Source organism: Oculina patagonica, chromosome 4 (assembly GCF_052425735.1).
Source record: "Oculina patagonica isolate OP01 chromosome 4, crgOcupat, whole genome shotgun sequence".
NCBI classification, from domain to species: Eukaryota; Metazoa; Cnidaria; class Anthozoa; order Scleractinia; family Oculinidae; genus Oculina; species Oculina patagonica.
Window position 1 is genome coordinate 4,576,943 of NC_135761.1, and position 27,575 is coordinate 4,604,517.

Below are 27,575 nucleotides of genomic sequence, written 5' to 3' on the forward strand. Positions count from 1 at the left end.
CTGCAACGAGTCCCTGGGTCATGTCCCTTCGTGTGAACTACCCATTTTTGTTAAAAAAAAGATAGTTGAAGGAACCAAAGTTCGATCTCTGCGCCCTGTCCTACGGATTCAAACTGGTTTGAATTGAAGGGTCAAGTCTCTAGAACTTGACCGTGAAAATTAAGGCCGACTAGTCCCCTCGTGTGAACTTTTCAAGGGACTTGTTGCGGGGGTTAGTTGGAGGGACTTTCCCCTCGTGTATGAGAACGTCGCCGACGATAAATTTTATGACGTATAAGCTCAGTTTATCTTACAATTTATCAGTTCATTACAATTCAAAATGGCGGACTGCTTGGGGCAAAGTGTGCTCCGTAGAAGGCCAACAACTGCAGAAAAAAAAAGATAAGAATAGAAGGAAAAGGAAAAGGGAAAAAATTAAATAAAAAATGTCTGAAATGCATTTTCTCCGAAAAAATCCAGGCGTCAATGGGTTAATGTGCGTGCGTCACTTCTGGCATATGAACCTAGAAAAATTGGCCAAACTTACATCTAATTAACCGATGTGCGAATGGTCACGGGTTCGTTTCCCACCATGGTCTCAGATTTTTTCTTAAGCTTCAGTTCCACACTCGTGACGACAGAACATTACATCTTTCTCAGGGACGGCGGAGCAATTTTCCAAGTGGGGGGGGGGGGGGGGGGGGCTGACTTGAGACTTGAAGTGGGGGGGGGGGGGGCTTAAAAGACTCTTCTCTTAATAAGTCTTTATTTTTTCGGAAATTCTGGGGGGGCTAAAGCCCCCCCCCCCCAGCCCCCCCCGGCTCCGCCGTCCCTGTTTCTCAGCTAATTTATTGCCTCCAAATAGCGACAGGCGACATGAATGACCGCGAAACTTTCGCGCATGAAGTCATTTTTGACGATGCACGAAATTGCCTTCAAAACAAAGCAAACCTCAAAATACTAATATTAAAGCTAAAATAGGAATATACCAAAGGGGTAATAATATAAAACAGAAAAAGCACCGACTGAAGAAATAAGTCGGTAGATTACGAACCACGATCTTCAAATATTTAGGCAAAATTGTTTAGTTACGCCATCCGTGAAAAAGCTCTTTTAATTTACAACGCGGAAAATGTTTTTGGATTGCTAAGTGAAACAAACACACACCGACAAGTATAACAATGAAACGTACTGCACACAGTAGGGGGGGGGGGGGGGGGCTTTCATCTTTTGAAATTAGGAACATCACAAAACAAACGGCTATGTGTTACAAAAATCATCAAAACACTTTATTGCTAAAGATTAAAGGGCTCATCCTTTAAATTTGGCTGACCGCATAGCTTGAAGTTGTTGTGCATTTGCTGAATCGGGTCATAAAAAGTCCAGGGTGTATTGTTCATATATTGGCTCGAACGCACCAGAGGTTTCAGAAAAAAAAGTTGCTAACAAATACAATTTACCCATGTTCACCTTTATCATCAAGTTTACTTAGTATCAAGTGGAGTTTTACTATCGCGAATATTCTTGGTCAATGACATTGATAGTGATGGCGTTTCGCTCCAGCTCTCCGCTAATAGACCGGCGTATTTTGTCAAGAACACAGTTAAAGCTCGTGAACAAGAACAATAGTTGATTAGGTGCAATTAAGAAACTTTTTCCTGTTTGAAACCACAACGTCCCTTGTTGTGTGCTATTGGCTGATCAGTCAGTGTATATAAAGTCGGTAGCATTTATATTTCGTACTTCTTCGATTGATCTGCTGTGGCTCGCATCAAACAAATTAACGACCGTTGAAACTTGGAGTTAGGTGAGTGACACCAGGCATTTTATAACTCGGAACTATTTTTAAAACTACACCAGCCCCTCAAGAGAAATGGCTTCCCATACTATACTTCGCGTCTAAGCAGAGATTCAATTGACTTAAGCTACAACAACACACTTACGAACAACTAAGGGCTTTTCCACTCTTGGCGAACGATGCCAACAATTTTTGTTGTGTCGTATTTATTGTGGATCTCTGAGATTGACTGATTGTCAATGCCATTACTTTGTCGGAAAGCAAATGTTGTGTCTTGTTTTGTAAGTACTGAACTGTGTTTCTTACTTTAAAATTTAGTGAAATTACGCCTTCGACTTATTCAGCCTTTTCAGGATTAAGTAGTGCAGCGGTGCCTGACAGGAGCTTTACAAATACAGTGAGGGTTGCGCACCCCCCTGCACTCCCGCCCTAGATCCGCCCCTGGACTCATTCGAACACTGCAATTTCACCCCCCCCGATTTCTCGAACCATTTTCCGTTTTCAGAGGCGGTTAGAGTATAAATCCAACTTTCCGATCTCTTAGTTCTCTGTGCCTAACACAGATCGCACCAATGTTAATGTGTTCACATTAGATATTTTATTGACAGGACAAATTTCAGGATGAGACGTGTTCATATGATTATCCTTGTGGTGTGCATCATTCTTTCTTTACTACACGAAAGGTTAGAATCACACATGCGCAATTATTGACTCAAAACACAATCTCGTCCCCAGAGGCCGCGATCCTTCTGTTCTGCGCCAGGGATCGGGACCTCTAGGGTTAAACTGAAAGCCCGCCACAAAGGCGACCGAATCTGATTGGCTGTTGAAAACTTGTTCGTTTCGCCACAATTTCCGGCGCACGCGAAAATCAAACCGGAACCAGGATTTCCTGATTCCGGTTTTGGATTCGTCCAGAGCCGTTGTGTTTCCCGACCGCTGCTCAAGGGTAACGCAGGCTCTGGGAACGAGATTGTAAAAAATGTATTGCTATTATCATGGGGAGTAGGGTGAAAGTACTCGCCATCCGTCGGAATTGAACCAACATGAAACCATACACAGTTGAATATAAAGCTCTCTTAGGCGACCGCTCCAGTAAGAGACCGCGACCAGTACATTGTCTTGAACTTTTAATTCGGGGATCTTTATCAGCTAACATTATTAGCTACATTTTATAGTACCGTAAAATGACCATATGTGATGTATACTTTTGATAAAGTGTTGACTAAAATGAATGAGAATCCTCAACTGGTCAATTACCAGAGCTTAACAAATAAAGGAAAAGATCAGTTGGTAATTCCCAAACACGACTGGAGAAAGGGTGTTACGCTGACTGACTGAGGTATAAATCTCTTAGCCTGCGAGCAGGCTCTCTATTCGGGGGCAACGTGAATTGAACTCTTCGAGCGCCATAGTCGCGATCCCGCGAGTGCCGAGTTCAATTCACGTTGCGCCCGAATTCAATTCACTTTACCCTCAAATAGAGAGCCTGCTCGCAGGCTCGAAATCTCTATGTGAAAAGCTCTAGTAAACCAGCATTCTCTGTTGTTTCAGCGTGTGCTCGCTTACGAGAGCCCATTCTCGTAAACGACCAGGCCGCGGTTGTTCAAAGGGTGGATAGGAAAAGTCTGCGTTCGAGCCTTGTGGCTTATCAGGCCGGAGCTTATCCAGATTTTCGTAGCATGACTGATGCGACTCGGAGTATTTCTACTCCCTCGTGGATGGGATTCTAGTCCATTGCAGGGTAACCCCCAGCTGCAGCAGTAAATTCGCCGGTACCCTTTCATACACCTGGGTCGGGAGAGGCATTATGAGAGTAAAGTGTCTTGCCCAAGAACACAACACAAGGACCCCGGCCAAGGCTCGAACCTGGACCGCTCGATCTGGAGTCCAGCGCACTAAGACTACACTAACCATAAATATTAGGCCACCGCGCCTCTATCAAAGGGTGGATAAGTGTGTTGACAAAATATACTACGCTATACAATGGACAGTGTTTCATTCGGTGGATAGCGCTATCTGGTTTGAACACTGGGACCAGCTCTAGTTGCGACCCTCACCGACCACTTTTTTCGAAATCCCGAAGTGGTAAATGGCAAGAAAAAAAAAAAGGAATTTCTTTGCTCATTGAATTGTCACATGTTAACTGATAGCAAAGTAATAAGCAGAAATCAGTATAAATACTTAACCTATTATATTCGAAGGCTTTGAGCATTTTACAGTAAAGATGATGTTATTCAGCGTTTTTCGCACAAATGGAATTAGGGATACGACGGTAGATGCATTTTCCCTATTTCTATAATATAACAAAAAAAAATTCGCTTTATTTTGTCAAAAGAGTGGGGTTTAGTTTTGCAGTTCAGCTCGGGGGCGGAGCGTTTCACTTTGTCAAAGCACGCTCAAATCAGTTCAGTTCGCGCCTAGAACTACTATAAAGTACCTTATTACATGAAATTTTCGCGACACGTTAATTTCGCGAATTTCGCGATTCCAAAAAATTGCGAAATTAAAGTGACGCGAAAATTTCATGTAATAAGGTACTTTATAGTAGTTCTAGGCGCGAACTGAACTGATTTGAGCGTGCTTTGAGTGTCGCGAACATAACATGACGCGAAAATTAAGTGACTCACATTATCCATGTCAATAATCAAGAAAAAATAGGTTTAGTACCACTGAAGGAAGGAATTTTCAATGTAAATGAATGTTGTCGTCAATTGCCTCAGGAACAATAACTCATGCACGTATTTGTAATTTTGATGTTATCGTTCCTTTGATAAAGTCGTTTTATTTGATGAAGTCGTTTTATTTTGAAATCGTTTTGATGAAGTCGTTTTATAATTCAAGGGCATGTTATTTTATATTGCCGAGAAAATGTAAATTGTGTTTTAATTAAAAAACGCGAAATTAAAGTGACTCAAAATAAAAAAATTCGCAAAATCGCGAAATTTAAGTGTCGCGAAATATGCACACCTAAAAATCGCGAAATTAACGTGTCGCGAAAATTTCATGTAATAAGGTATAACAAATCACGGTTTAGCCTTTTTTCTTAAATTTATCAAAAAATTGACCAGTTGCAGTGATCTTGGATGGAGGCGTCGTCGTCGACTTCATGGTCAAACTGGCCCGAGCAACCCGTTTAATAAAGCCATTGCTGATAAGGCGGCTGGGACTGACCAGGTGTATGATGTGACGAATGGACAAGAAAAAGGAGAGAATAAGCTGGATCTGACTGAGCAAGAAACCAACGAGCTGTTGAATGAGCTGAACAATGACTTCCACTGAGGATCAGGAACATGATTATGACTGACAACGTTGAAGGAACTAATACAACTTGCAAATTAAAGGCAAACAAACTTGAGCCGAGACTGGAAACCTGGGTTATTTCGGATTTATAGAAATAGAAACAAGCATGCGCGGCCTATTCTCTCAGTCTGCATTACTCAGGTGACTAAAAATAACTGAAACTCAATAATGAATATTATTCAGAGGAGTGGAGAGGATGCTTTTGGACAGCTCATTAATTTTAATCACGAAAATGATTTAACGTATTTCCTGAGGTCACTCACAAACGAAGGATATAATCAGCGACGACTACTTTTACCAATTTTGTTTATAAAACAAACAACTGTTATCTCGTTAGTAGTACTTAATGCATCTTTGTTCCTTCATAATTAACTACCTTATTATAGGAAATAAACGGTACATCTTATTAACGCGAATTTCAGAAATTCGCGTTAATTTTATTTATGTTAACATGTTTACTATAAGCATCTAACCAGAACTTTTCTTAAATTCGCGTTAATTTTATTACGCGTAAATTTTGTTCGCATTGTTAAAATGCTTCGTTATATTCCTATAATAAGGTACTACTCAATCGAAGCACCAGTGTGTGTTGCTTTGGCTAAGCTCTGTTTGCTGGGACAAATCAAAAATACCCATTTTGGGATCTTTTGGCCACAGGTGTGGTCGTTTATTAACATAACAATGACCCAGCAAAGGTGAAGGGAAAAAACCGCCATACCACTGATAAGTGTAACCGAAACAAGGGAGTGGAGGGGAGGGGAAAATGTTCCTCGCTCGTTGGATACCTCGAGCGAAAAGAGGATTGAATACAGTTGCCTCGATTCTATGTAAGGACATGAAGAATATCCCGTGTGCTTGTACGAGGGAAGCTGGGAGATGCATACGTCACAAGCTGCATAAAATTATTTATTTTGGGAAATAAATAGCCTTTAATTAGTCAGTGTCGATACCCGGGGAGGGGGTGGTGGAATATAGTTTAGTTCATGATTATGGCACCGGCGGTTATATCGAAGGTATACACCGAATGCAAATATGGCGGACCACTCGGTCGGTGCCTGGCACGAGTCGCACGAGAACGAGGCTAGTTAGGCCTCGATGTTTTGTTTTGACAAGCTTCCCCAGAAAAGCCTTGCTTCGTGGTCGATCTCGGCCTTCCTACGATTTTTTGGGTTCGTTAATGCTACATTAAGGGAAAAGAATCTTCCACAGCAAAGAAAGTCTTTTGTGAGTTTCCCCTTTCACCTCTAAGGGGAAATCAGGCGATCGCGAAGGAAAGGAGTTCACGACTGTCACGATCGCCGAAGGAACTTTATAAAGTTCATTACATTTCAGGTTAGAAGATCTTAGAAAATGTGTAAGCGATCACATTTAGCTCCAAGTCATTCTTATTTGGCTCAATACTTTCACTAGCTTTAACTACGGGGCAGTTGAATTTCATTCACTTGGTTAGTATTTGTTTCGTACGATTCCGTGCGAGTATATCGGACGCGAACAAAGCCGGACATAAACAACCTCTTTTGAACAAAGTTTGTATTGGAAGTAGAGCTTTTCTTTACTTTGGGGAAGGTACTGGCCATGCAACTCGTGCTTGAACACCACCAGACACCACATAAGCTTGGCCTTTAAACGATTTTCTAAGATCTTCTAACCTGAAATGTAGCGAACAAAACCTCAATAGTTCCCGCGGCGATCGTGAACTTCTTTCTTTCGTCTCAATGAATTGCATTGATCCACTTTTTTCCCTTAGAGGAAACGGTGAACACTTCTATCGCTTATCGTGGCATTCAGAACCACAGCAACTCGTAGGTGCAGCGAAAAGAAACACACAGATTGACGAATACGCAAGACTTTTGTAGGAAAACATTGTCAAAACAAAACACCGAAGCCTCACTAGCCTCGCTTTCATGCAGCTCGATCCAGGTGACGACCGAGTCGTCCGCCATATTTGCATTCGGTGTATTACTCAGAGCATATCTTGCGCTGGGTAGCCTAACGATGAAAAACTTGTGGGAACTTCAGATTTACGTGCAAGTTTGATCTCGATCAAAGTGAACCCAAGTCATCGCAACACAACGCAAGCGCGTGCAAGTACCAGCCATACGAAGTCACAGGTCGATTTTACAGTGGAATATAATTCCCGCCCACAACTATATGCAATAAACAATGTCTGGTGGTGAGTCCCAATTGAAAGGGGCGGGGATGCTCGTTGTCTCGCTTAGGGGTGAAAATTCTGGATATTAGGCGCGGTGGCCTAATATTTATGGTTAGTGTAGTCTTAGTACGCTAGACTCCGGATCGAGTGGTCCGGGTTCGAGCCTTGGCCGGGGTCCTTGTGTTGTGTTCTTGGGCAAGACACTTAACTCTCATAGTGCCTCTCCCGACCCAGGTGTCTGGGTGAAAAGATATACAAATATATACTTTAGGGGTCAAAAAGAGCTTTAGCCACGCCCAGATTGGTCTCTTTTAGGGGTTCTTTTTAAAACATCCGACAAGCATCCCCCCCCCTTTTCATGTTGGAGTCCCCCCAGGATTCTTGTTTGTTCTTGTGTTCTGTCGCAGGGTGGCGAGCCATTCATGTAAGACTTTGCGAGAGCTTCTATCCGACCTCACGACGTACGGCGTGGAATCGCGATTACGAACAAGAAATACATTGTCACGTGAATAATAGTCAAATATTTTATTAATTCCACTTGAAAAAAGAGACTCTGGAGCCCTTACGTATTTGCCTTGGTGCTCGAACAAAAATGTCCATTCTCAGTTCTTCTCTGGTTAGTTGGAGGGGGGCTCTGAATCCCCATTTTTTTTAGGTCCCTAAACCCCTTTGGTACCTTCACTGTGCAACCTTATATAACGGAAATAATTTGTGGAGCCCACATCTCTTACTAAAATAGAGAGAATGAACAGCCGGCAAAATCAGCGGCGACTATATGGCATACTTAGATCTGCATATCGATCGTTTAACTTATGGAAGACACAGTTCCCGAGCACATTCAGCGTTATTAATATCACGATGCACTACAGTCTTTTATCTCTATTACTTTAAAGTTGTACAGGAAATTGGCTACATTCTCAAAACTATGACATTCTTATAAAGTCAGGTAAAGTTCTAATCAGGATACTTAATGCGCAAATATCGAAGATAAACCAGTCTTTAAACGGGCGATTTTAGGCTTGCTCCAAGTCGCTCGTTTGATTTGCAGGAGACCGACGGATACGGGAGGCGCGCGCGGGCTTGAAAATCAAAATGGCGGTTGATCGCGGCGTGGTTTTAGTGCACGTCGCGCGCCAACACGCACGGACAAACAGATTCCGCGACCATTTCAACGCGCGATTTTGTATTACTTTTTTTGTAAACGACCCATTCAAATACCGTATTTTCTCGATTAAACACCGCGTACCGAATAAACGCCGGGTCCCCAAGGTGGACTTGAAAATAGCCCCCTCAGGTATTTATTTGAGGTATAATAAACTGTAGGTGCATTAGCCAGATACATGTTTTTCAAAAATAATGCATAAAAACCCTTGCATAATGAACACCGGTCTCAAGTAAACTGCAGGAGTCAAGTAAACGCCGGTTCCACCAGGGCGTTTAATCGATGAAATATGGTAACTCTATTGAAACAAAGAAAAAACCGAGCGTATTGGAGCAAGTCTAGGTCGATTTAGACGGTACAACTTCGTGGCATGCAACTTTTCTTGCGCGTGCTGCTCGCTTCATGAAAACATCGTACACAACTTTAATCATATTTTCTGACGCTATGATTGGCCGTTTCACACTAGAGACGGACAAATCGTCTAGACGGACAAATCGTCTGAGACGGACAAGTCGTCTTAGTCTTAAAACGGGACGGACACGATTTTGGACGTACAAGTCGTCTGGATGTGTCCGTCGATCTGTCCGTCTAGGAAGACGATTTTTCGAGGACGACTTGGTCGTCAAGACGAACAAGTCGTCTAAGAGCCGTTTTAAATTCACACTAGACGAACAAATATATAGTCGTTTTGTTACCTTTAATAAAAGGAAGTGGCAATAGCAAAAAGGGTGTTGGTTTGTGAGTAATTAGAATGTCGGCAACCACGAACTGTTCGCACGAGAGCGTTAAAAAAGTGACAAGAAAAAGTCTATCGGCAAGTGTATTCAAATGAGAATCGAATAGAGATGAATTTTGCGCCTTTTTCTTACTTTAGAAATGTTGGCTCTTAAACATCTGCAAACGCAAGAATGTCTTCAGGAAGATTCATGCCTAGTTCAAGGCCACTTTGAGCACTGAAGGTTTCGATAATACTGCAATCACTCTAGATAAGTAACGACGGAAGTACAAACGGTTTAAGTTTGCTTCATATGAGATTTAACCTGATTTGTAGCTTGTTTACACATGCAATGTAACCAAGCCCGAGGCGGCCAGTGCTGGTGCCAGGCCCCTTTCCGTTGAAATCTATGTTTGTAATTGCCTGTCTTGATATGAATTAAAGACGTCTATAAAAGAAGACGACTTGTTCGTCTAGTTTTCACACTAGACGAACAAATCGTCAGACAACTTGTCCGCCTAGACGATTTGTCGGTCTTCTAGTGTGAAAACGGCCATTGTCTTAGGGTTTTAAAACATGTTTCAAAATCCCAAGATATTGTTCGTGTCGCGCACGATAATCGCAAGTTGTAAGTATGATTTTAACGAAACAATTTACGAGGTATACTTGTCGTTAGCTTTTAGCATGCAATAATGTTGTACCGTCTTAATCGGCCCTAAGGTAGCCAATGAAATTACTGGAGATGGAGCCCTCCATCCACTGGCAAGGACACCCCTGTGATGAACGAAGCCTTAGGTGAGCACAGGAAAGAAACCACGTGACCAAACTCGCGACCTTCCCCGAATCGCATCATGGGAGTTCCCTGGATCTTTGCTTTACAGCCTCGCTTTCAACACCGCCCATACCTGCTGTCAAGTGATGCCACGCGTCGGACAAGATGAAGCCAGGGATGATGACGTTCACGGTGATCCCGCGAGGGGCCAGGGCTTGAGCGTAATATCGGACCTAAAATGAAATATAAAAACTAATGAAACGCGTGTTTTGATTGGTTGAGCAACGTGTTTGTATCAGACTGTGCGACCACGCATTCACCCACTCTTTGACTGATTGTGAGCCATTTCCTTAGCTTAAAATGCAGCCACTTATTTCCGAGATTGTTTATTGTTCATATAAAATATTCAGTTGCTGAAGAAGCGCACTGGTCGCACTTTGTATAGGTCTCCTATTGGTCCAGAAAACAGGCACTCGTGTGTGATTTGTTAAGAAAGGTAAATAGCCACCGTACGTTTATCTTTACATCACAGTGGAGCGAATGCCAATAGTTAACCCATTGTCGAGTAGTCTCCTTCGCAGCCGTTTTTTTTTTTTTGAAGGGGTTGGCGGAAAGTCACGAAACGCTCCCCTCAAAAAGAACGAAAGCGTCGCGTGACATCCAAAAAACGGCTTTGATGGAGACTAGTAATCGAGGGTATCAAATATTTGCTGTCGGTATCCCCCCCCACACCCTTAAAAATCGCAGAATGCTTGATGTGCAATGCACGCTAGGTAACGGTGAAAAAAAATCAATGTTTTACGTTGGGAAGGTCATTTGTTTATAGCGTCAGCTTTAGAATTATGCTGTTCGGGACAAAAGTGCTCAGCAATGCCAAAATCACTTACCATTTGGCTTGCCCAATCTAATACGCTTTGGTTTTACAAGTTTCTTGGAAAAGCGCTCCAATGCACACAAGTTCTAGTAATGACGTTTTGTTTTTTCCTTATTTTTGCAGTGTTGACGATGTAGTTATGAGTCTTTACAGTCCGATGAATCATCAAAGTGTATCCGAATCTGTGAGTCGATTTTCGATTTTTTTACCCTGAATACCCTAATAAAGCTTGATATAATTGACGTGTACGCAAGCCGTTCATACATTGTCTCTATTTTTTTTTCGTTTCGCCACAATTTCCTGCGCACGCAAAAATCAAACCGGAACCAGAATTTCCTGATTCCGGTTTTGGATTCGTCCAGAGCCGTTGTGGGTAGGTACTTCATATATGGTAATTATAATGTACCCAAATGTGGTGTTTATAATGTACTTGAGATACTCTGCTTACTCGAGGTTCTTTGCTTACTCGAGATTCTTTAGATTCTTTACTTACTCGAGATTCTTTGATTACTTGAGGTGCTTGGCTGACTTGAGGTGCTTGGGTTACTTGAGGTGCTTGGCTGACTTTAGGTGCTTTGATTACTTGAGATGCTTGTGTTACTTGAGGTGCTTGGCTGACTTGAGGTGCTTGGGTTACTTGAGGTGCTTGGCTGACTTTAGGTGCTTGGCTGTCTTGAGGTGCTTGGCTGACTTTAGGTGCTTGGGTTACTTGAGGTGCTTGGCTGACTTTAGGTGCTTGGGTTACTTGAGGTGCTTGGCTGTCTTGAGGTGCTTGGCTGTCTTGAGGTGCTTGGCTGACTTTAGGTGCTTGGGTTACTTGAGGTGCTTGGCTGACTTTAGGTGCTTGGGTTACTTGAGGTGCTTGGGTTACTTGAGGTTCTTGACTTACTCGAGGTGCTTGGCTGACTTCAGGTGCTTGTGTTACTTGAGGTGCTTGGCTGACTTGAGGTGCTTGGGTTTCTTGAGGTGCTTGGGTTACTTGAGGTGCTTGGCTGTCTTGAGGTGCTTGGCTGACTTTAGGTGCTTGGGTTACTTGAGGTGCTTGACTTACTCGAGGTGCTTGGCTGACTTCAGGTGCTTGTGTTACTTGAGGTGCTTGGCTGACTTGAGGTGCTTGGGTTACTTGAGGTGCTTAGGTTTCTTGAGGTGCTTGGGTTTCTTGAGGTGCTTGGGTTACTTGAGGTGCTTGGCTGTCTTGAGGTGCTTGGCTGACTTTAGGTGCTTGGGTTACTTGAGGTGCTTGGCTGTCTTGAGGTGCTTGGCTGACTTTAGGTGCTTGGGCTACTTGAGGTGCTTGGGTTACTTGAGGTGCTTGGCTGTCTTGAGGTGCTTGGCTGATTTTAGGTGCTTGGGTTACTTGAGGTGCTCGACGTACTCGAGGTGCTTGGCTGACTTCAGGTGCTTGGGTTACTTGAGGTGCTTGGCTGACTTCAGGTGCTTGGGTTACTTGAGGTGCTTGGGTTACTTGAGGTGCTTGGCTTACTTGAGGTGCTTGGCTTACTTGAGGTGCTTGGGTTACTTGAGGTGCTTAGCTTACTTGAGGTGCTTGGCTGACTTCAGGTGCTTGGGTTACTTGAGGTGCTTGGCTGACTTCAGGTGCTTGGGTTACTTGAGGTGCTTGGCTTACTTGAGGTGCTTGGCTTACTTGAGGTGCTTGGCTTACTTGAGGTGCTTGGGTTACTTGAGGTGCTCGACGTACTCGAGGTGCTTGGCTGACTTCAGGTGCTTGGGTTACTTGAGGTGCTTGGCTGACTTGAGCTGCTTGGGTTACTTGAGGTGCTTGGGTTACTTGAGGTGCTTGGGTTACTTGAGGTGCTCGACGTACTCGAGGTGCTTGGCTGACTTCAGGTGCTTGGGTTACTTGAGGTGCTTGGCTGACTTCAGGTACTTGGGTTACTTGAGGTGCTTGGGTTACTTGAGGTGCTTGGCTTACTTGAGGTGCTTGGGTTACTTGAGGTGCTCGACGTACTCGAGGTGCTTGGCTGACTTCAGGTGCTTGGGTTACTTGAGGTGCTTGGCTTACTTGAGGTGCTTGACTTACTTGAGATGCTTGGGTTACTTGAGGTGCTTGGGATACTTGAGGTGCTTGGGTTACTTGAGGTGCTTGGGTTACTTGAGGTGCTTGACTTACTCAAGGTGCTTGACTGACTTGAGGTGCTTGGGGTACTTGAGGTGCTTGGCTGACTTGAGGTGCTTGGGTTACTTGAGGTGCATGGCTTACTTGAGGTCCTTTATGTACTTGAGGTGCTCCATATTTTTAAAACCGACAGACGACAGATTTTGATTTTGTTCATACTCTATCAAATAAGCTTTTGAGTTTTAAAGCTTTAAAGTTTAGTACCTGCAGGTTTCATTTCAAAATTGTCTATATAACTCACTCTACAAAATGATTTTAATATTTCCTTCAAAAGCGCAACGATAGGCCCGTAGCCTTTTTTTTGCCTCGGTAGGTTCTTTTTCTCTTGAAACTGACCAAACAGTTGTAGACGTAATTTCGAGGATACAGCAGAGTGTTTGCTTCCATGGGTTACTTTATTTTAGATACAAACTCTTGAAAAGGCCTTCTTTTTTTTACTATATTGAGATTTTAATAGCTTTGGCAGCACATAAAGTCTTTTTCCAGTCCCTGAACTCTCCCTTGCGCATGCAAATTTTCCTTTACTGTCTCTTTGCGCGCCTGGGTTCAACCCCTATAAAGGGCGCTCGGAATGGAAAGTCCAGGGACTAGACTATAAATGTCTAAGATTTCACAACAAAGCAATGCACTTTTTTTCACTTATTTATATATGACTGGATTTTTGAAAAGCGGGTCAACAACACACAGCCCTTCCTGGCACTCTACCAGGAAAATCACAGGCTTTATCAGTCAATCAAGGCAAGTCAGGTGAAAAAGCTTTGCTTCAGCCGGAGACCACGTTTCCAAAAATCCAGTCATATATATAAACGAGCTTTTCTTTAACGTCACATATCATTGTACATCAATTACATGTTAAGCTGCATTTTTGACAACTTATACCTAGGGGCACCCCACTCAAGCTTTACAAGGCGTGCATTTTACCGCATTTCTACTATTGCTCCTCTGTCTGGCATTTTTGTTGCGCGCCCGATGCGGACAAGCTTGAAGCACTAAATAAAAGATTCCTTGGATTCATAGTTGTGGATTACTTGTCCCCATACAAGCAGTCTTCTCAAGAAAGTCTCATCCACCTGACTCGCATCCACCTAACATTAGCCAATGAACGCATTCAAAATTTCCTGATGTTATAATACAAAAGCCGGTTTCCCCCCATTCTCCAGCTTACATGAAAAATATGTTTTCACTTCGGTCTTCCTGTTGCGATCTACGTGGCAATAACATTTTGTCCCTTTGTAAGCCAAGGACAACGAGTTTTGGCCTTAGTTCTTTTTCATATTTCTCAGCTAAACAATGGAATGCGGTACTTAACTGTATTAGAACAAGTGACTTTACAGAGTTCAAAAGCAACATTCAGGGAATGACTTTTGTTTAGACATATTTTGCTTATTTATTGGTTCTTTTTCCGCTATTTATCTGTAGATTCTAGTTTCTTCAATTTTTGTAACGTATTTTAGTGTATTTTTTTTAATTTATCGAAGATATTAGCTACTTATATTCAGTACATTATAAGCTACTCTAAAATTTGAGAGAAAATAGAGTCTATGTATGTATGTATATGCTTGCATGAATCCAGAGTTTTCACTTGCGCAATGCGCCTTGAAATTATCGCGAAAGGGTAGAGATACCAGTAAATATTGCTTTTCATTCTACCTTGAAAAAAGCTCCAGAACGGAAGAAAATACGATTGCTGAAACGTTTGTATGCCCTAGAGTTCTAGCCTATAGGCTGGGTACGCCATTACCACTGTTACGTATCATAGGTTGTTGTCTAAAGGGTGTGAGTGAGCTCAGCAGCCTACTCAGTTTCTGTCTTATAGATTTTGGAAAAGCTACACTTAGAAGAATATTTCACTTTGGTGATGAAATATTTCAGTGAAACAATCCTCCCAAGTGTGTGTCATCTGCTAGATGCTGGGGAGTCCGGGTCAACCAAAGAAACATACAGTGCCGAGGAGGTTGAAGAGTTTGTCTCTTTGATTGAGCAAATTGCCGAGCAATGCTCAGCAAAACCACACGAGGTGCTTGTTTTAACAACATAGTAAATTTCCATTCATCACTGACAGAATTGCTATCATGTACTTGGTTTTTTAATTTAGGTATCTATATTGTTCAATTAGAAACTTACCTTGTATTAAAATTAGTACTGATACTGCAATCATGTACTGCATGATTCTCCATGTACATTCTTTTAACCTGACTATACATGGGTGTATGTATTACATAACTGAAACAATAGGGTTCATCAAATGTTCATCAAAATAATGTTCAACTAACTTATATTAACTTTGAATATTACTGCAATAGTTGTAATTATGTTTTAGTTTTTTTAAGTAGGTGCCCACAATTAGTAGAGGGGACTTTTCCCCTCAGCTAAACATTTTAGACACGGTAATAAAGTTATTTATTTATTAATTTATTCATCTAGAATATTACATAATGGCCCTCTCAAGTGCATGTTTCTTAACACTTGTTAAATTGAAACCTTTTTGGGTTGCATTAAATTTCAGGCAAAAAACTTCTTCCTCTCAAAGACTTGCATTAAATCAAAATGCAAGTGTGGTGACGTATTTGGTTTCAAAGTTAATGATGCTTTGAAATTCATTGGAGTGCCAGAAAGAGAACAAGCCTTAAAACTATTTGTTACATCTACGAAGCGAGGCTGTGTTAGCAGGCTTACGTTCCCAGGAATTGGACAGACCTCCGGCTGCATACACATTCAAAGAAGGCAACTATCAGACGATCAGCTGCAAAAAATGGATCAAGGTAAGCATGCAACTTTCATAAGGTCATTGCCATGATAAAAAACAATTTAATACATTGCCTTTCAAATAACATTTGTCCATGCATCCATATGTAAAAGTTATATGAGATCACTTTTGGTGCAATTTGATTGAAAAATCCTGAAGATTACATGCATGTAGCTATACATTAATTGTACTTTCAAGATTTGTTAATTAAAAATTAAAACTAATGGCTTTTTGTCACTATGGAATGTACTTGGTAAACAACATTCATACATGTATACTTTAGATCAAATGTTCAGTGATTGAATAATATAATCCTACATTGGCTTAATAAATTATATGTAAATTACATAGAGAATAATACATCGGAGAATAATAATTTGGCCATCCTAAATGTAAAAATTTTTATCCCACATACTTCTATACACAAACATGCATTAAGTGATTGTATTTTAAGCAACATGAAATTGCTGGGAGATACAACCAAAATCCCATCTAGGCAGAAAACGTACAGAACAGGAAACAAACAATTCTGTCAGGAATTTTAGTTAATTGCACTTTTAGAGAAAATCATGATTATGCAGCCATGGAAGAGCTTTTAATTTGATACCCCACCCCTTCTACCCTGCGAACAGAGTAGATTAGAAGACTCTGCTCACAGGATACACCCCCTCCGAAATTCCACCTGTTCTATACTTTATTCAAATGTTCTGGCTTGACTTTCTGACATTTTTTGGCTAAAAGTCTTAGAAAACAAAGCATCAATAAATGCCTGTATACCTAGTGGGAAGCAGTCGGATATTTTGTTGCAATAAATAATGAAATAAAGGATCCCCTAGAAAATTAGAATAACCACACATTGTATTTTCTTATTTAAGATTACTGACCAGTCAGTATGTTTGTTGACTTTGTTCAAAATATGCCTACTTTATTTTGACAGCATTTCTCAATCCAAATAGTGCTATGCCGGGATGTTCAGGAATGAGAAAGGTGTGCATTTCAATATTGTTTGGTTACCTTATTTTAATTTATGTTTTTCATTTAGTGCTTAAGAAACTAATAACATTGGTTGTGCTTGAGATGACTTTAACTTCTGCTTTTTCCATTAGTTTCTTCCTCACTGTTGCTTTAACGATCTATAACACTTCAATTATGTTGTCTTTATTTGTTGCACCTAATGAAAGACGAACAGAATTACATGTAACATATTGTGTTTTCCTGTGTTATCGATCAGTTTGGGCTTTTTAGGATCAAGGGTTATTACTTGTCAGTCAACTTGTGCTAAGTCATTAACATGTGTTTGGTTTTAAGGAGCAAGTGACAACAGCTCTATCACGGCCACCATCCACCAGTAAGCACAAATTTATTGAAAGTTTGAGTGCATTCATTTACAACAATTAATTATAATTGTTGTTAATTATATTGAAGTTAACTTACAGCAGCTAAAATTCAAATAAAATTGACTGTCACGTTCCTTATTTGTCAGATGAAGCAAGTAATATACCTAGTATGGATCTGGAAGACCTGGAAAAAGAGGTAAATTATTAAATTGGGAATGAAAAATGTACAAAAAAAGAGAAATGGAGTTCTTTACAACAGTCATTCAATCAAGACTTTGCAAGGACACTAGCATGTATACACCCAGGAGTAGTTTTTCCTGTCAGTTTAACTTTATATATGGCATTTCTCGAGATTTCAACTTTAATGGAGACAACGATTGAGTTTCTCAAGAGAATACTAACATTTCAGCATTTGAAAGGCATTTGGAAACACCTCTGAGTAGTACAAACAATAGGAAAAACAGTAAGATAGAAACCATCTTAGTGTGCATGATTGAACCACGAATATGGTAGTTGTCCCGTGGCAGATCCAGACCTTCAGTTAAGGGGGGCCAGCCTTTAAAGGCTTGCTATGAATGTTGAATTCTGTGAAGATAAGTTAAAAACGGCAAGACTTTTAGGACTAATAATAATAATAATAATAATAATAATAATAATTATTATAATAATAATAATAATAATAATAATAATAATAATAATAATAATAATAATAATAATAATAATAATAACACATCTGTTTTCTTAGAAGTTCGACGATGAATTATTACGCCGAGCATCTGAAGGTGAGAAAGAACATTCATACCTTAAACTTATATGTTTGTAATGGATGATGCAAAAGTTAGTTCTTGGACATTTATAGAGAGAATTCACTTGACATCAGAGTTGCCATATCGATGTACCTTAAGTTTACAAAAGAAATTTAACTAAATTCTTGTGTTTGTTACACCAACATGGCGGTCACAGCAGTTGTTCTTTGAATGCCCGAGGACGAACTAAATACGTCATATAGTTGTACACTCGTTTGAGAACTTTACGTTTTACATGTGATGAATCAGTCATTGATTTCTTTTCTTGTTTAAGGCACTCAAGTTCTCTAGCTCATAAATGCCTATGTCTCTGTGCTCAAAATCCGCACAACATTGTGAAAATTAAATGTTTTTTCCATATATTATTGTGTGGAACATGTAATTTTAATGAACACCATACCCTGCTGTTTCACTTGGTAAAATTGAACAAAGATAGATTCATTTTGTTTTTCAAAGAACCTTTGATTGTTATTTCGTACAGGTGTATGTGGCCATTTTTTAAATAATACCTGGTTCTAAAACCCTATTGAGTATGTTCTTCTCATTGGAGCTTAAGCTAGGCGATCATAAAACACTGAATAACTTAAACTGTTAATGTTTTAAGCAGAACAAGAACAAGCAGTTGATGAAGGGCCAGAGAAGAAACGAAAGAAAGGTAATAATGTGCTTGTCACTACTTGTATTTCATTTAAAGATGTGTAAATCGAATAAAAAATAGCTAGATTTAGTTTGCATTTTTGTAGAAATTCAAAAAACTGTCGGCATGTGCTTTGACATAAAAATGAATTCTATATCACTTTTACAATTGAGTGCAAAGTTTATTCTCAAAATTACATTGTTTATGTCTCCAAAATAGTGGAGCTGGCCTAAGTGTTTTCCATATATTTGTTGCATTTTGTCAGGTGGTCGAGATCACGTCGCATCCCTAATGGATGGAATTCACCAAGGGATCATCGAAGGTAGGCTTTTTTATGCTTTATGAATGACATAGATTTAACGCTTACCAAAGGATAAAACATTCGTTTCAGTGTGTCTGATTAAACATTCTCATTACACCTTAGTCATTCAGCGCGCAAAAATAATACGCATACAGATCAGTTGAATTAACATTTTGCTGAGGTGTTGTCAGTTGTTGCTATACCTCTATGGTGTTCAATAAAATTATATTTATCGGTAATTGGTACTATATATTGGTTTTGGAAAACCGTTTAAGTTTTATTTTGGTTTAAGAAAAAATGAAAACAAAATAGTCTAAACTTGTATGTATATCACACATGCTCGGCCGCCCCTATCCCTTCCCTTGCCCCACAAATAATGGCATGTCCTGTCTTGCTATCCAGTTAACTCTAAATATTTTCATATTTTCAGGAAAGAGATCAACAAGGGCAAAGAAGAAATAATTTGAAATTTATACTCTGACGACCTTGTTGATTGAAATTTGAAAACAAATATGTGTGAAGCGAGAAATATGATATTATATGAATCATCTTGAGTTGAAATTATCCATCTGCTTTTCTGGTCGCTTAATAAAAACGTCAAAAGTAAAATAAATGCGTGTGTCGTTCAACTTTAATCTAGTTAAGGTGTGTACAGTACGACTGAAAAGTGCAGTGTAACTAGACGGGGTTCGCACAGTCTTGAAAAGTCCTTGAATTTTAGGGGGAGTCCTTGAAAAGTCCTTGAATTCCATTTTAACTTGAAAAGTACTTGAATTTATGTCAAAGTCCTTGAAAAGTCATTAAATTTTCTTCAACTTTAAATGTAGTCGGGTCGAAAGCAAATTGCTTTGCACAGACTTTGGTATTCTGTTACTGTGAAAGGCAACTTCAAACACTGCAACACACGGGTGTAAAAGCAGCTAATAAAGAAAAAAGACAAGTGAACTGATAAATGTAGAGAAGGATAGGTAGTCGCTTATCAACTGTATATAGGTGTGTTTTGTTTGGCTACGGACACGGTGGGGTGGGGTGGGAGGGGGCGGTAAGATGAAATGAAGAGTTTAAATTAATCTTTGAGACAACACCCAAAGACAGATGCGCGCCAACCGTTACATTAAAAGACACCAACTGTCTCTTGGTGATGTTACGAAAGTAGCTAAGAATATTTTCTTTGTGTCTGGGTGTTCAGGTTTAATGCATGGCACGTGAGTAGTGAGAATTACTTAACTTCCGCTTCCTTGTCGCAGACATGTGTCCTGCTGACACAATGGCTTATACGTATGGGCTAATCAGACGAAAAGCCTAATTGTGTTTTAGGCTTGATCCTTCAACATTTAAAGCGAAAACGGCATAACAACAATATAAATGACCAACTAGACTGAACATGATTTTTTTCTAATAAACCAGTAGTTGATGGTGTAGCTTTTATGCGCGGTAATCGCTCAATATATTTTCATATAATCGGCAAAGAAATACATAAACAATTACTCATTTGACGCAGACATCATCCCTCCCGCCCACTTTTCATTATTGGCGTGCCACAGTATATCAGAAGTTAACGTCATGAAAAGTGCGTGCAAACGAAGAGGCATACTTAGGAGAATGGAGACACTTTTCCTTTTCTTCTTTTTCTACCACTGGCTTTAGTTTTATTCCACATTCCAAGCATCAACAGACCCCTCAACAGTATCCAGGTTGATTCTCACAAGGCAAAATATGTAAATGATCTTGTGAAGCAGTTCAGAAAAACCACGACTGTAAGTCAGTTTGACCACGTGATTTGTCCACCACGAATTGGGAGAAACCTGGTTAATTTTTTTAAATAAATAGAACGGACTAAAGACTAAACAAATTATACAAAAAAAGAACTTGCAGGCCTTGATGTTTAATATATTAATATACAAAACCCTTCTTATCAAAGGCTTAACCCAAAATCAAACTGTAAATCGTGTTCCTGTGGAAAAAAAACGCCCCACGGGGAAAAGGCATCATGCGTCAAGGACAGCAAGGGACAAACCCGTGGTCCATGAAATGTTGCAGGCCATTCAAGTACAACGTAACAGATTGCAGATGTAAAGGGTGCAAAAACTGTTCAGCTGAACTGGACATTTCTACTGTTTTTGAAACAAGTATCCCTGAACATGTTTCAAACGTGTCTTGCAAATGTGGGCAAAACAAATCAAAAGAATTGCCAGAGTTCGTAGCGTGCAAGGATGGTATTAGGAAATCCAAGTGCCCCTGTTGACGTGTTAAGCAAAAGTGTGGGTTTCAATGCAAATGCGTAAAATGTGGGAACCCCAATGAAAGGATAATGAGAAGGCGTGATTGAAAAAATAATAACATCCAACAGAAAAGAGAGCGCGAGAGAAGGAGCGCTGAGTTCTCGGCCTCCCAAGACATTCTTCCGGTGACCATGGACCACGTACGAGACGTGTTAATTATACAGCGTATTGTCGCTTCTAGGAGAAACCACAGTGCCGCGATCGCTAGAAAATATAACTGGTTTGTTCTGAAACAACTTGTTAACTTGAAAATTTGCAAAGAAAGCAATTATACAGTAAGCAGAAAAAGAGAGTCACAAGTTTCTGTAAAGCTGAATACATTAATCGAAAAGCCAAAAATTTGAATGTTACTATCAAAGTGACAATTAATTTTGTATTAAAAAAAATAAGAAATATAGCATTTTATAATATTGTTGATTTATCTTTTTAAATGGTCGAGGAAATGCGCGCGCTGTGATTGGTCAATTCGAACTCATTATAGTTCCATAAAGCACGCTGCATACGTCACGCGCGTGCTTTATCGAGTCAGCCAAACACCTGAAGTAACCCAAGCACCTCAAGTCAGCCAAGCACCTCAAGTAAACCAAGCACCTCAAGTAAGCCAAGCACCTCAAGTAACCCAAGCATCTCAAGTAAGTCAAGCACCTCAAGAAAGCCAAGCACCTAAAGTAACCCAAGCACCTCAAGTAACCCAAGCACCACAAGTCAGCCAAGCACCTCAAGTAACCCAAAGCACCACAAGTCAGCCAAGCACCTCAAGTAACCCAAGCACCACAAGTCAGCCAAGCACCTCAAGTAACCCAAGCATCTGAAGTCAGCCAAGCACCTCGAGTACGTCAAGCACCTCAAGTAACCCAAGCACCTCAAGTAACCCAAGCACCTAAAGTCAGCCAAACACCTCAAGTAACCCAAGCACCTCAAGTAACCCAAGCACCTCAAGTCAGCCAAGCACCTCAAGTAACCCAAGAACCTCAAGTAACCCAAGCACCTCAAGTAACCCAAGCACCTCAAGTAACCCAAGCACCTCAAGTAACCCAAGCACCTCAAGTAACCCAAACACCTCAAGACAGCCAAGCACCTCAAGTAACCCAAGCACCTCAAGTAACCCAAGCATCTCAAGAAAGTCAAGCACCTCAAGAAAGCCAAGCACCTCAAGTTACCCAAGCACCTCAAGTAACCAAAGCACCTCAAGACAGCCAAGCACCTCAAGTAACCCAAGCACCTCAAGTAACTCAAGCACCACAAGTAAGCCAAGCACCTCAAGTAACCCAAGCACCTGAAGTCAGCCAAGCACCTCGAGTACGTCAAGCACCTCAAGTAACCCAAGCACCTCAAGACAGCCAAGCACCTCAAGTAACCCAAGCACCTCAAGTAACCCAAGCACCACAAGTCAGCCAAGCACCTCAAGTAACCCAAGCACCTCAAGTAACCAAAGCACCTCAAGACAGCCAAGCACCTCAAGTAACCCAAGCACCTCAAGTAACTCAAGCACCACAAGTAAGCCAAGCACCTCAAGTAACCCAAGCACCTGAAGTCAGCCAAGCACCTCGAGTACGTCAAGCACCTCAAGTAACCCAAGCACCTCAAGACAGCCAAGCACCTCAAGTAACCCAAGCACCTCAAGTAACCCAAGCACCACAAGTCAGCCAAGCACCTCAAGTAACCCAAGCACCTCAAGTAACCAAAGCACCTCAAGACAGCCAAGCACCTCAAGTAACCCAAGCACCTCAAGTAACTCAAGCACCACAAGTAAGCCAAGCACCTCAAGTAACCCAAGCACCTGAAGTCAGCCAAGCACCTCGAGTACGTCAAGCACCTCAAGTAACCCAAGCACCTCAAGTCAGCCAAGCACCTCGAGTACGTCAAGCACCTCAAGTAACCCAAGCACCTCAAGACAGCCAAGCACCTCAAGTAACCCAAGCACCTCAAGTAACCCAAGCACCACAAGTCAGCCAAGCACCTCAAGTAACCCAAGCACCTGAAGTCAGCCAAGCACCTCGAGTACGTCAAGCACCTCAAGTAACCCAAGCACCTCAAGTAACCCAAGCACCTAAAGTCAGCCAAGCACCTCAAGTAACCCAAGCACCTCAAGTCAGCCAAGCACCTCGAGTACGTCGAGCACCTCAAGTAACCCAAGCACCTCAAGTAACCCAAGCACCTAAAGTCAGCCAAGCACCTCAAGACAGCCAAGCACCTCAAGTAACCCAAGCATCTCAAGAAAGTCAAGCACCTCAAGAAAGCCAAGCACCTCAAGTAAACAAAGTATCTCGAGTAAGCAAAGAATCTCGAGTAAGCAGAGTATCTCAAGTACATTATAAACACCACATTTGGGTACATTATAATTACCATAGAGTATCTCAAGTACATTATAAACACCACATTTGGGTACATTATAATTACCATATATGAAGTACCTACCCCGTTGTGTTTCCCGACCGCTGCTCAAGGGTAACGCAGGCTCTGGGAACGAGATTGTAACAAATGTATTGCTATTATCATGGGGAGTAGGGTGAAAGTACTCGCCATCCGTCGGAATTGAACCAACATGAAACCATACACAGCTGAATATAAAGCTCTCTTAGGCGACCGCTCCAGTAAGAGACCGCGACCAGTACATTGTCTTGAACTTTTAATTCGGGGATCTTTATCAGCTAACATTATTAGCTACATTTTATAGTACCGTAAAATGACCATATTGTGTATACTTTTGATAAAGTGTTGACTAAAATGAATGAGAATCCTCAACTGGTCACTTACCAGAGCTTAACAAATAAAGGAAAAGATCAGTTGGTAAGTCCCAAACACGACTGGAGAAAGGGTGTTACGCTGACTGACTGAGGTAGAAAGCTCTTAGCCTGCGAGCAGGCTCTCTATTCGGGGGCAACGTGAATTGAACTCTTCGAGCGCCGTAGTCGCGATCCCGCGAGTGCCGAGTTCAATTCACGTTGCGCCCGAATTCAATTCACTTTGCCCCCAAATAGAGAGCCTGCTCGCAGGCTTGAAATCTCTATGTTAAAAGCTCTAGTAAACCAGCATTCTCTGTTGTTTCAGCGTGCGCTCGCTTACGAGAGCCCATTCTCGTAAACGACCAGGCCGCGGTTGTTCAAAGGGTGGATAGGTAAAGTCTGCGTTCGAGCCTTGTGGCTTATCAGGCCGGAGCTTATCCAGATTTTCGTAGCATGACTGATGCGACTCGGAGTATTTCTACTCTCTCGTGGATGGGATTCTAGTCCATTGCAGGGTAACCCCCAGCTGCAGCAGTAAATTCGCCGGTACCGTACCCTTTCATACACCTGGGTCGGGAGAGGCATTATGAGAGTAAAGTGTCTTGCCCAAGAACACAACACAAGGACCCCGGCCAAGGCTCGAACCTGGACCGCTCGATCTGGAGTCCAGCGCACTAAGACTACACTAACCATAAATATTAGGCCACCGCGCCTCTATCAAAGGGTGGATAAGTGTGTTGACAAAATATACTACGCTATGCAATGGACAGTGTTTCATTCGGGGATAGCGCTATCTCGTTTGAACACCGGGGCCAGCTCTCGTTGCGACCCTCACCGACCACTTTTTCGAAATCCCGAAGTGGTAAATGGCAAGAAATGAGAGAAAAGGAATTTCTTTGCTCATTGAATTGTCACATGTTAACTGATAGCAAAGTAATAAGCAGAAATCAGTATAAATACTTTACCTATTATATTCGAAGGCTTTGAGCATTTTACAGTAAAGATGATGTTATTCAGCGTTCGTTGCACAAATGGAATTAGGGATACGACGGTAGATGCATTTTCCCTATTTTTATAATATAACAAAAAAATTCGCTTTATTTTGTCAAAAGAGTGGGGTTTAGTTTTGCAGTTCAGCTCGGGCGCGGAGCGTTTCACTTTGACAAAGCACGCTCAAATCAGTTCAGTTCGCGCCTAGAACTACTATGAAGTACCTTATTATATAAAATTTTCGTGACACGTTAATTTCGCGAATTTTGCGATTCCAAAAAATTGCGAAATTAAAGTGACGCGAAAATTTCATGTAATAAGGTACTTTATAGTAGTTCTAGGCGCGAACTGAACTGATTTGAGCGTGCTTTGAGTGTCGCGAACATAACATGACGCGAAAATTAAGTGACTCACATTATCCATGTCAATAATCAAGAAAAAGTAGGTTTAGTACCACTGAAGGAAGGAATTTCCAATGTAAATGAATGTTGTCGTCAATTGACTCAGGAACAATAACTCATGCACGTACAAGTATGACCTACCTGTAGACATTGTGGGAACTGCTCTGTTGTTGCTATTGCCGACATTTAGTCCCGCCCTTGCTTTTTTGGTAATTTTGATGTTATCGTTCCTTTGATTAAGTCGTTTTATTTTGAAGTGTTTTGTTTAATTCAAGGGCATGTTATTTTATATTGCCGAGAAAATGTAAATTGTGTCTTACTCAAAAACGCGAAATTAAAGTGACTCAAAATAAAAAAAATTCGCAAAATCGCGAAATTTAAGTGTCGCGAAATATGCACACCTCAAAATCGCGAAATTAACGTGTCGCGAAAATTTCATGTAATAAGGTGTAACAAATCACGGTTTAGCTTTTTTTCTTAAATTTATCAAAAAATTGACCAGTTGCAGTGATATTGGGTGGAGGCGTCGTCGTCGACTTCATGGTCAAACTGGCCCGAACAACCCGTTTAATAAAGCCATTGCTGATAAGACGGCTGGGACTGACCAGGTGTATGATGTCACGGTGACCAATGGACGAGGAAAAGAAGATAATAAGCTTGATCTGGCTGAACAAGAAGCCGATGAACTGGTGAATGAGCTGAACAATGACTTCCCCTGAGGATTGGGAACATGATTATGATTGACAACGTTGAAGGAACTGATATATAAAACTTGCAAATTAAAAGGCAAACTTGAGCCGAGACTGGAAATCTGGATTGTTTCGGAATAGAAATAGAGACAAGCATGTGCGGCCTATTCTCTCAGTCTGCATTACTCATGTGACTAAAAATAACTGAAACTCAATAATGAATATTATTAAAAGGAGTGGAGAGGATGCTTTTGCACAGCTCATTAATTTTAATCACGAAAATGTTTTAACGTACGCTCACAGCATATCTTGCGCTGGGTAGCCAAACGATGAAAACTTGTGGGCACTTCACATTTGCGAACAAATTAGATCTCGATCAAAGTGACCCAAGTCATCGCAAGACAACGCCAGTGCGTGCAAGTACAAGAGGGTCTTAATGGGGTGGTGTTTAACGGTTAAAATTTTGGCTTTTTTTACGGCTAACAGTTAAATTATTTCCATTGCGGTTAACAGAAGTAAAAAAATTAATTTCCATTGTTTTAAAAAAGTTAAAAATTAATTTCCATTAATTATTGAAAAACATATTTTGGGTCTTAGGACCATTCTAGGACGATAAAGTGAACTAGTTTGGTATATTTATAATTACTGACCGATTTTTACAGTGAACATATTTTACGGCTAACGGTTAAATTTTCCAATTTTTACGCCTAACGGCTAAATCTTTGGCCGTTTTACGGCTAACGGTTAACCCCATTGAGACCCTCCTACCAGCCAAACGAAGTCACAGGTCGATCTTTCGGTGGAATATAATTACCGCTTGCAACGATATACAATAAACAGTGTCTGGTAAAGCACAAGCAAGTACAAGCAAATTACTAGCTACAGTGAAATTCCTATTTCTCGAGTCTCCTGATAACTCGAACCAAACATCCTTAGCCTTGGATTTGCTTTACTCGTCCCCGGGGGGGGACTCTCATAGGAAAGGGGCGGGGATACTCGTCGTCTCGCTTAGGGGTGTAAATTTCGGATTATTGGTTTCGCTTAGGGTGAAGAAATATACAAATAAAAATTATATTTTTAGTCCGTTGGTATCCTTAAGGGGTCAAAATAAAGGCTTGAGCCACACCCAGATTAGTGTCTTTTAGTTTTTTTTTTTTTAAAAAATCGCCGTCGAGCATCCCCACCCCTTTTCATGTTGGAGTCCCCCCGGGATTCTTGTTTGTTCTTGTGTTCTCTCGAAGGGTGGCGAGCCATTCATGTTAGACTTTGCGAGAGCTTCTATCCCACCCCACGACGTACGGCGTGGTATCGCGATTACGAACCAGAAATATACTGTCACTTGAATAATAGTCAAATATTTTATTAATTCCATAAAGAAGGGCTTATTACTGCAACTTAAATGACTTTTGTTCGTGCCTCTCAACTTTAAAAATGGACAGTTTGTTCTCTTCTTTGTGAGATTTCACAAAAGTCGAAAATTTGTGGGTGCGTTTAGACGACATCTTGACAATGGCTAACACATTTAACAAATCATGTCAATGAGTTAACGTGTACCAGGAGCGTTTTTTAATTTGGAATTGTGAGTTTCCTCAGCGTAAGCGCACAAAATTACTTTTCAAGGATAAATTGCGCATGCGTGCACGTGTCCCAGAGAACGTAACAGCGTCTTCGTTTTACGGCATGGTACAAGTGTATACTGTGGGAGGCGCGGTGGCCTAATGGTTAGCGCGCCGCCCCGAGTCGAACGGCCCGGGTTCGAGGCCTGGCC

General features: G+C 41.1%; 2 long non-coding RNA genes across 4 annotated transcripts; both read left to right on the top strand.

Moving 5' to 3' along the window:
* The first annotated feature begins 1,710 nt into the window (after positions 1-1,710).
* Positions 1,711-26,146, top strand: LOC144651341 (uncharacterized). Of its 3 annotated transcripts, none has more exons than XR_013570290.1 (3): positions 1,711-1,786; positions 2,386-2,460; positions 25,621-26,146. It is a non-coding gene; the product is annotated as an uncharacterized LOC144651341 (long non-coding RNA). The 3 variants fall into 3 exon arrangements; XR_013570291.1 differs by lacking the exon at positions 25,621-26,146 and adding an exon at positions 4,849-5,725; XR_013570292.1 differs by lacking the exon at positions 25,621-26,146 and adding an exon at positions 4,849-5,725 and having other exon boundaries at positions 1,745-1,786; positions 2,398-2,460.
* Positions 16,587-19,202, top strand: LOC144651339 (uncharacterized). The gene is made up of 7 exons (XR_013570287.1): positions 16,587-16,625; positions 16,947-16,986; positions 17,122-17,171; positions 17,721-17,757; positions 18,389-18,436; positions 18,684-18,740; positions 19,150-19,202. It is a non-coding gene; the product is annotated as an uncharacterized LOC144651339 (long non-coding RNA).
* Positions 26,147-27,575: the final 1,429 nt, after the last annotated feature.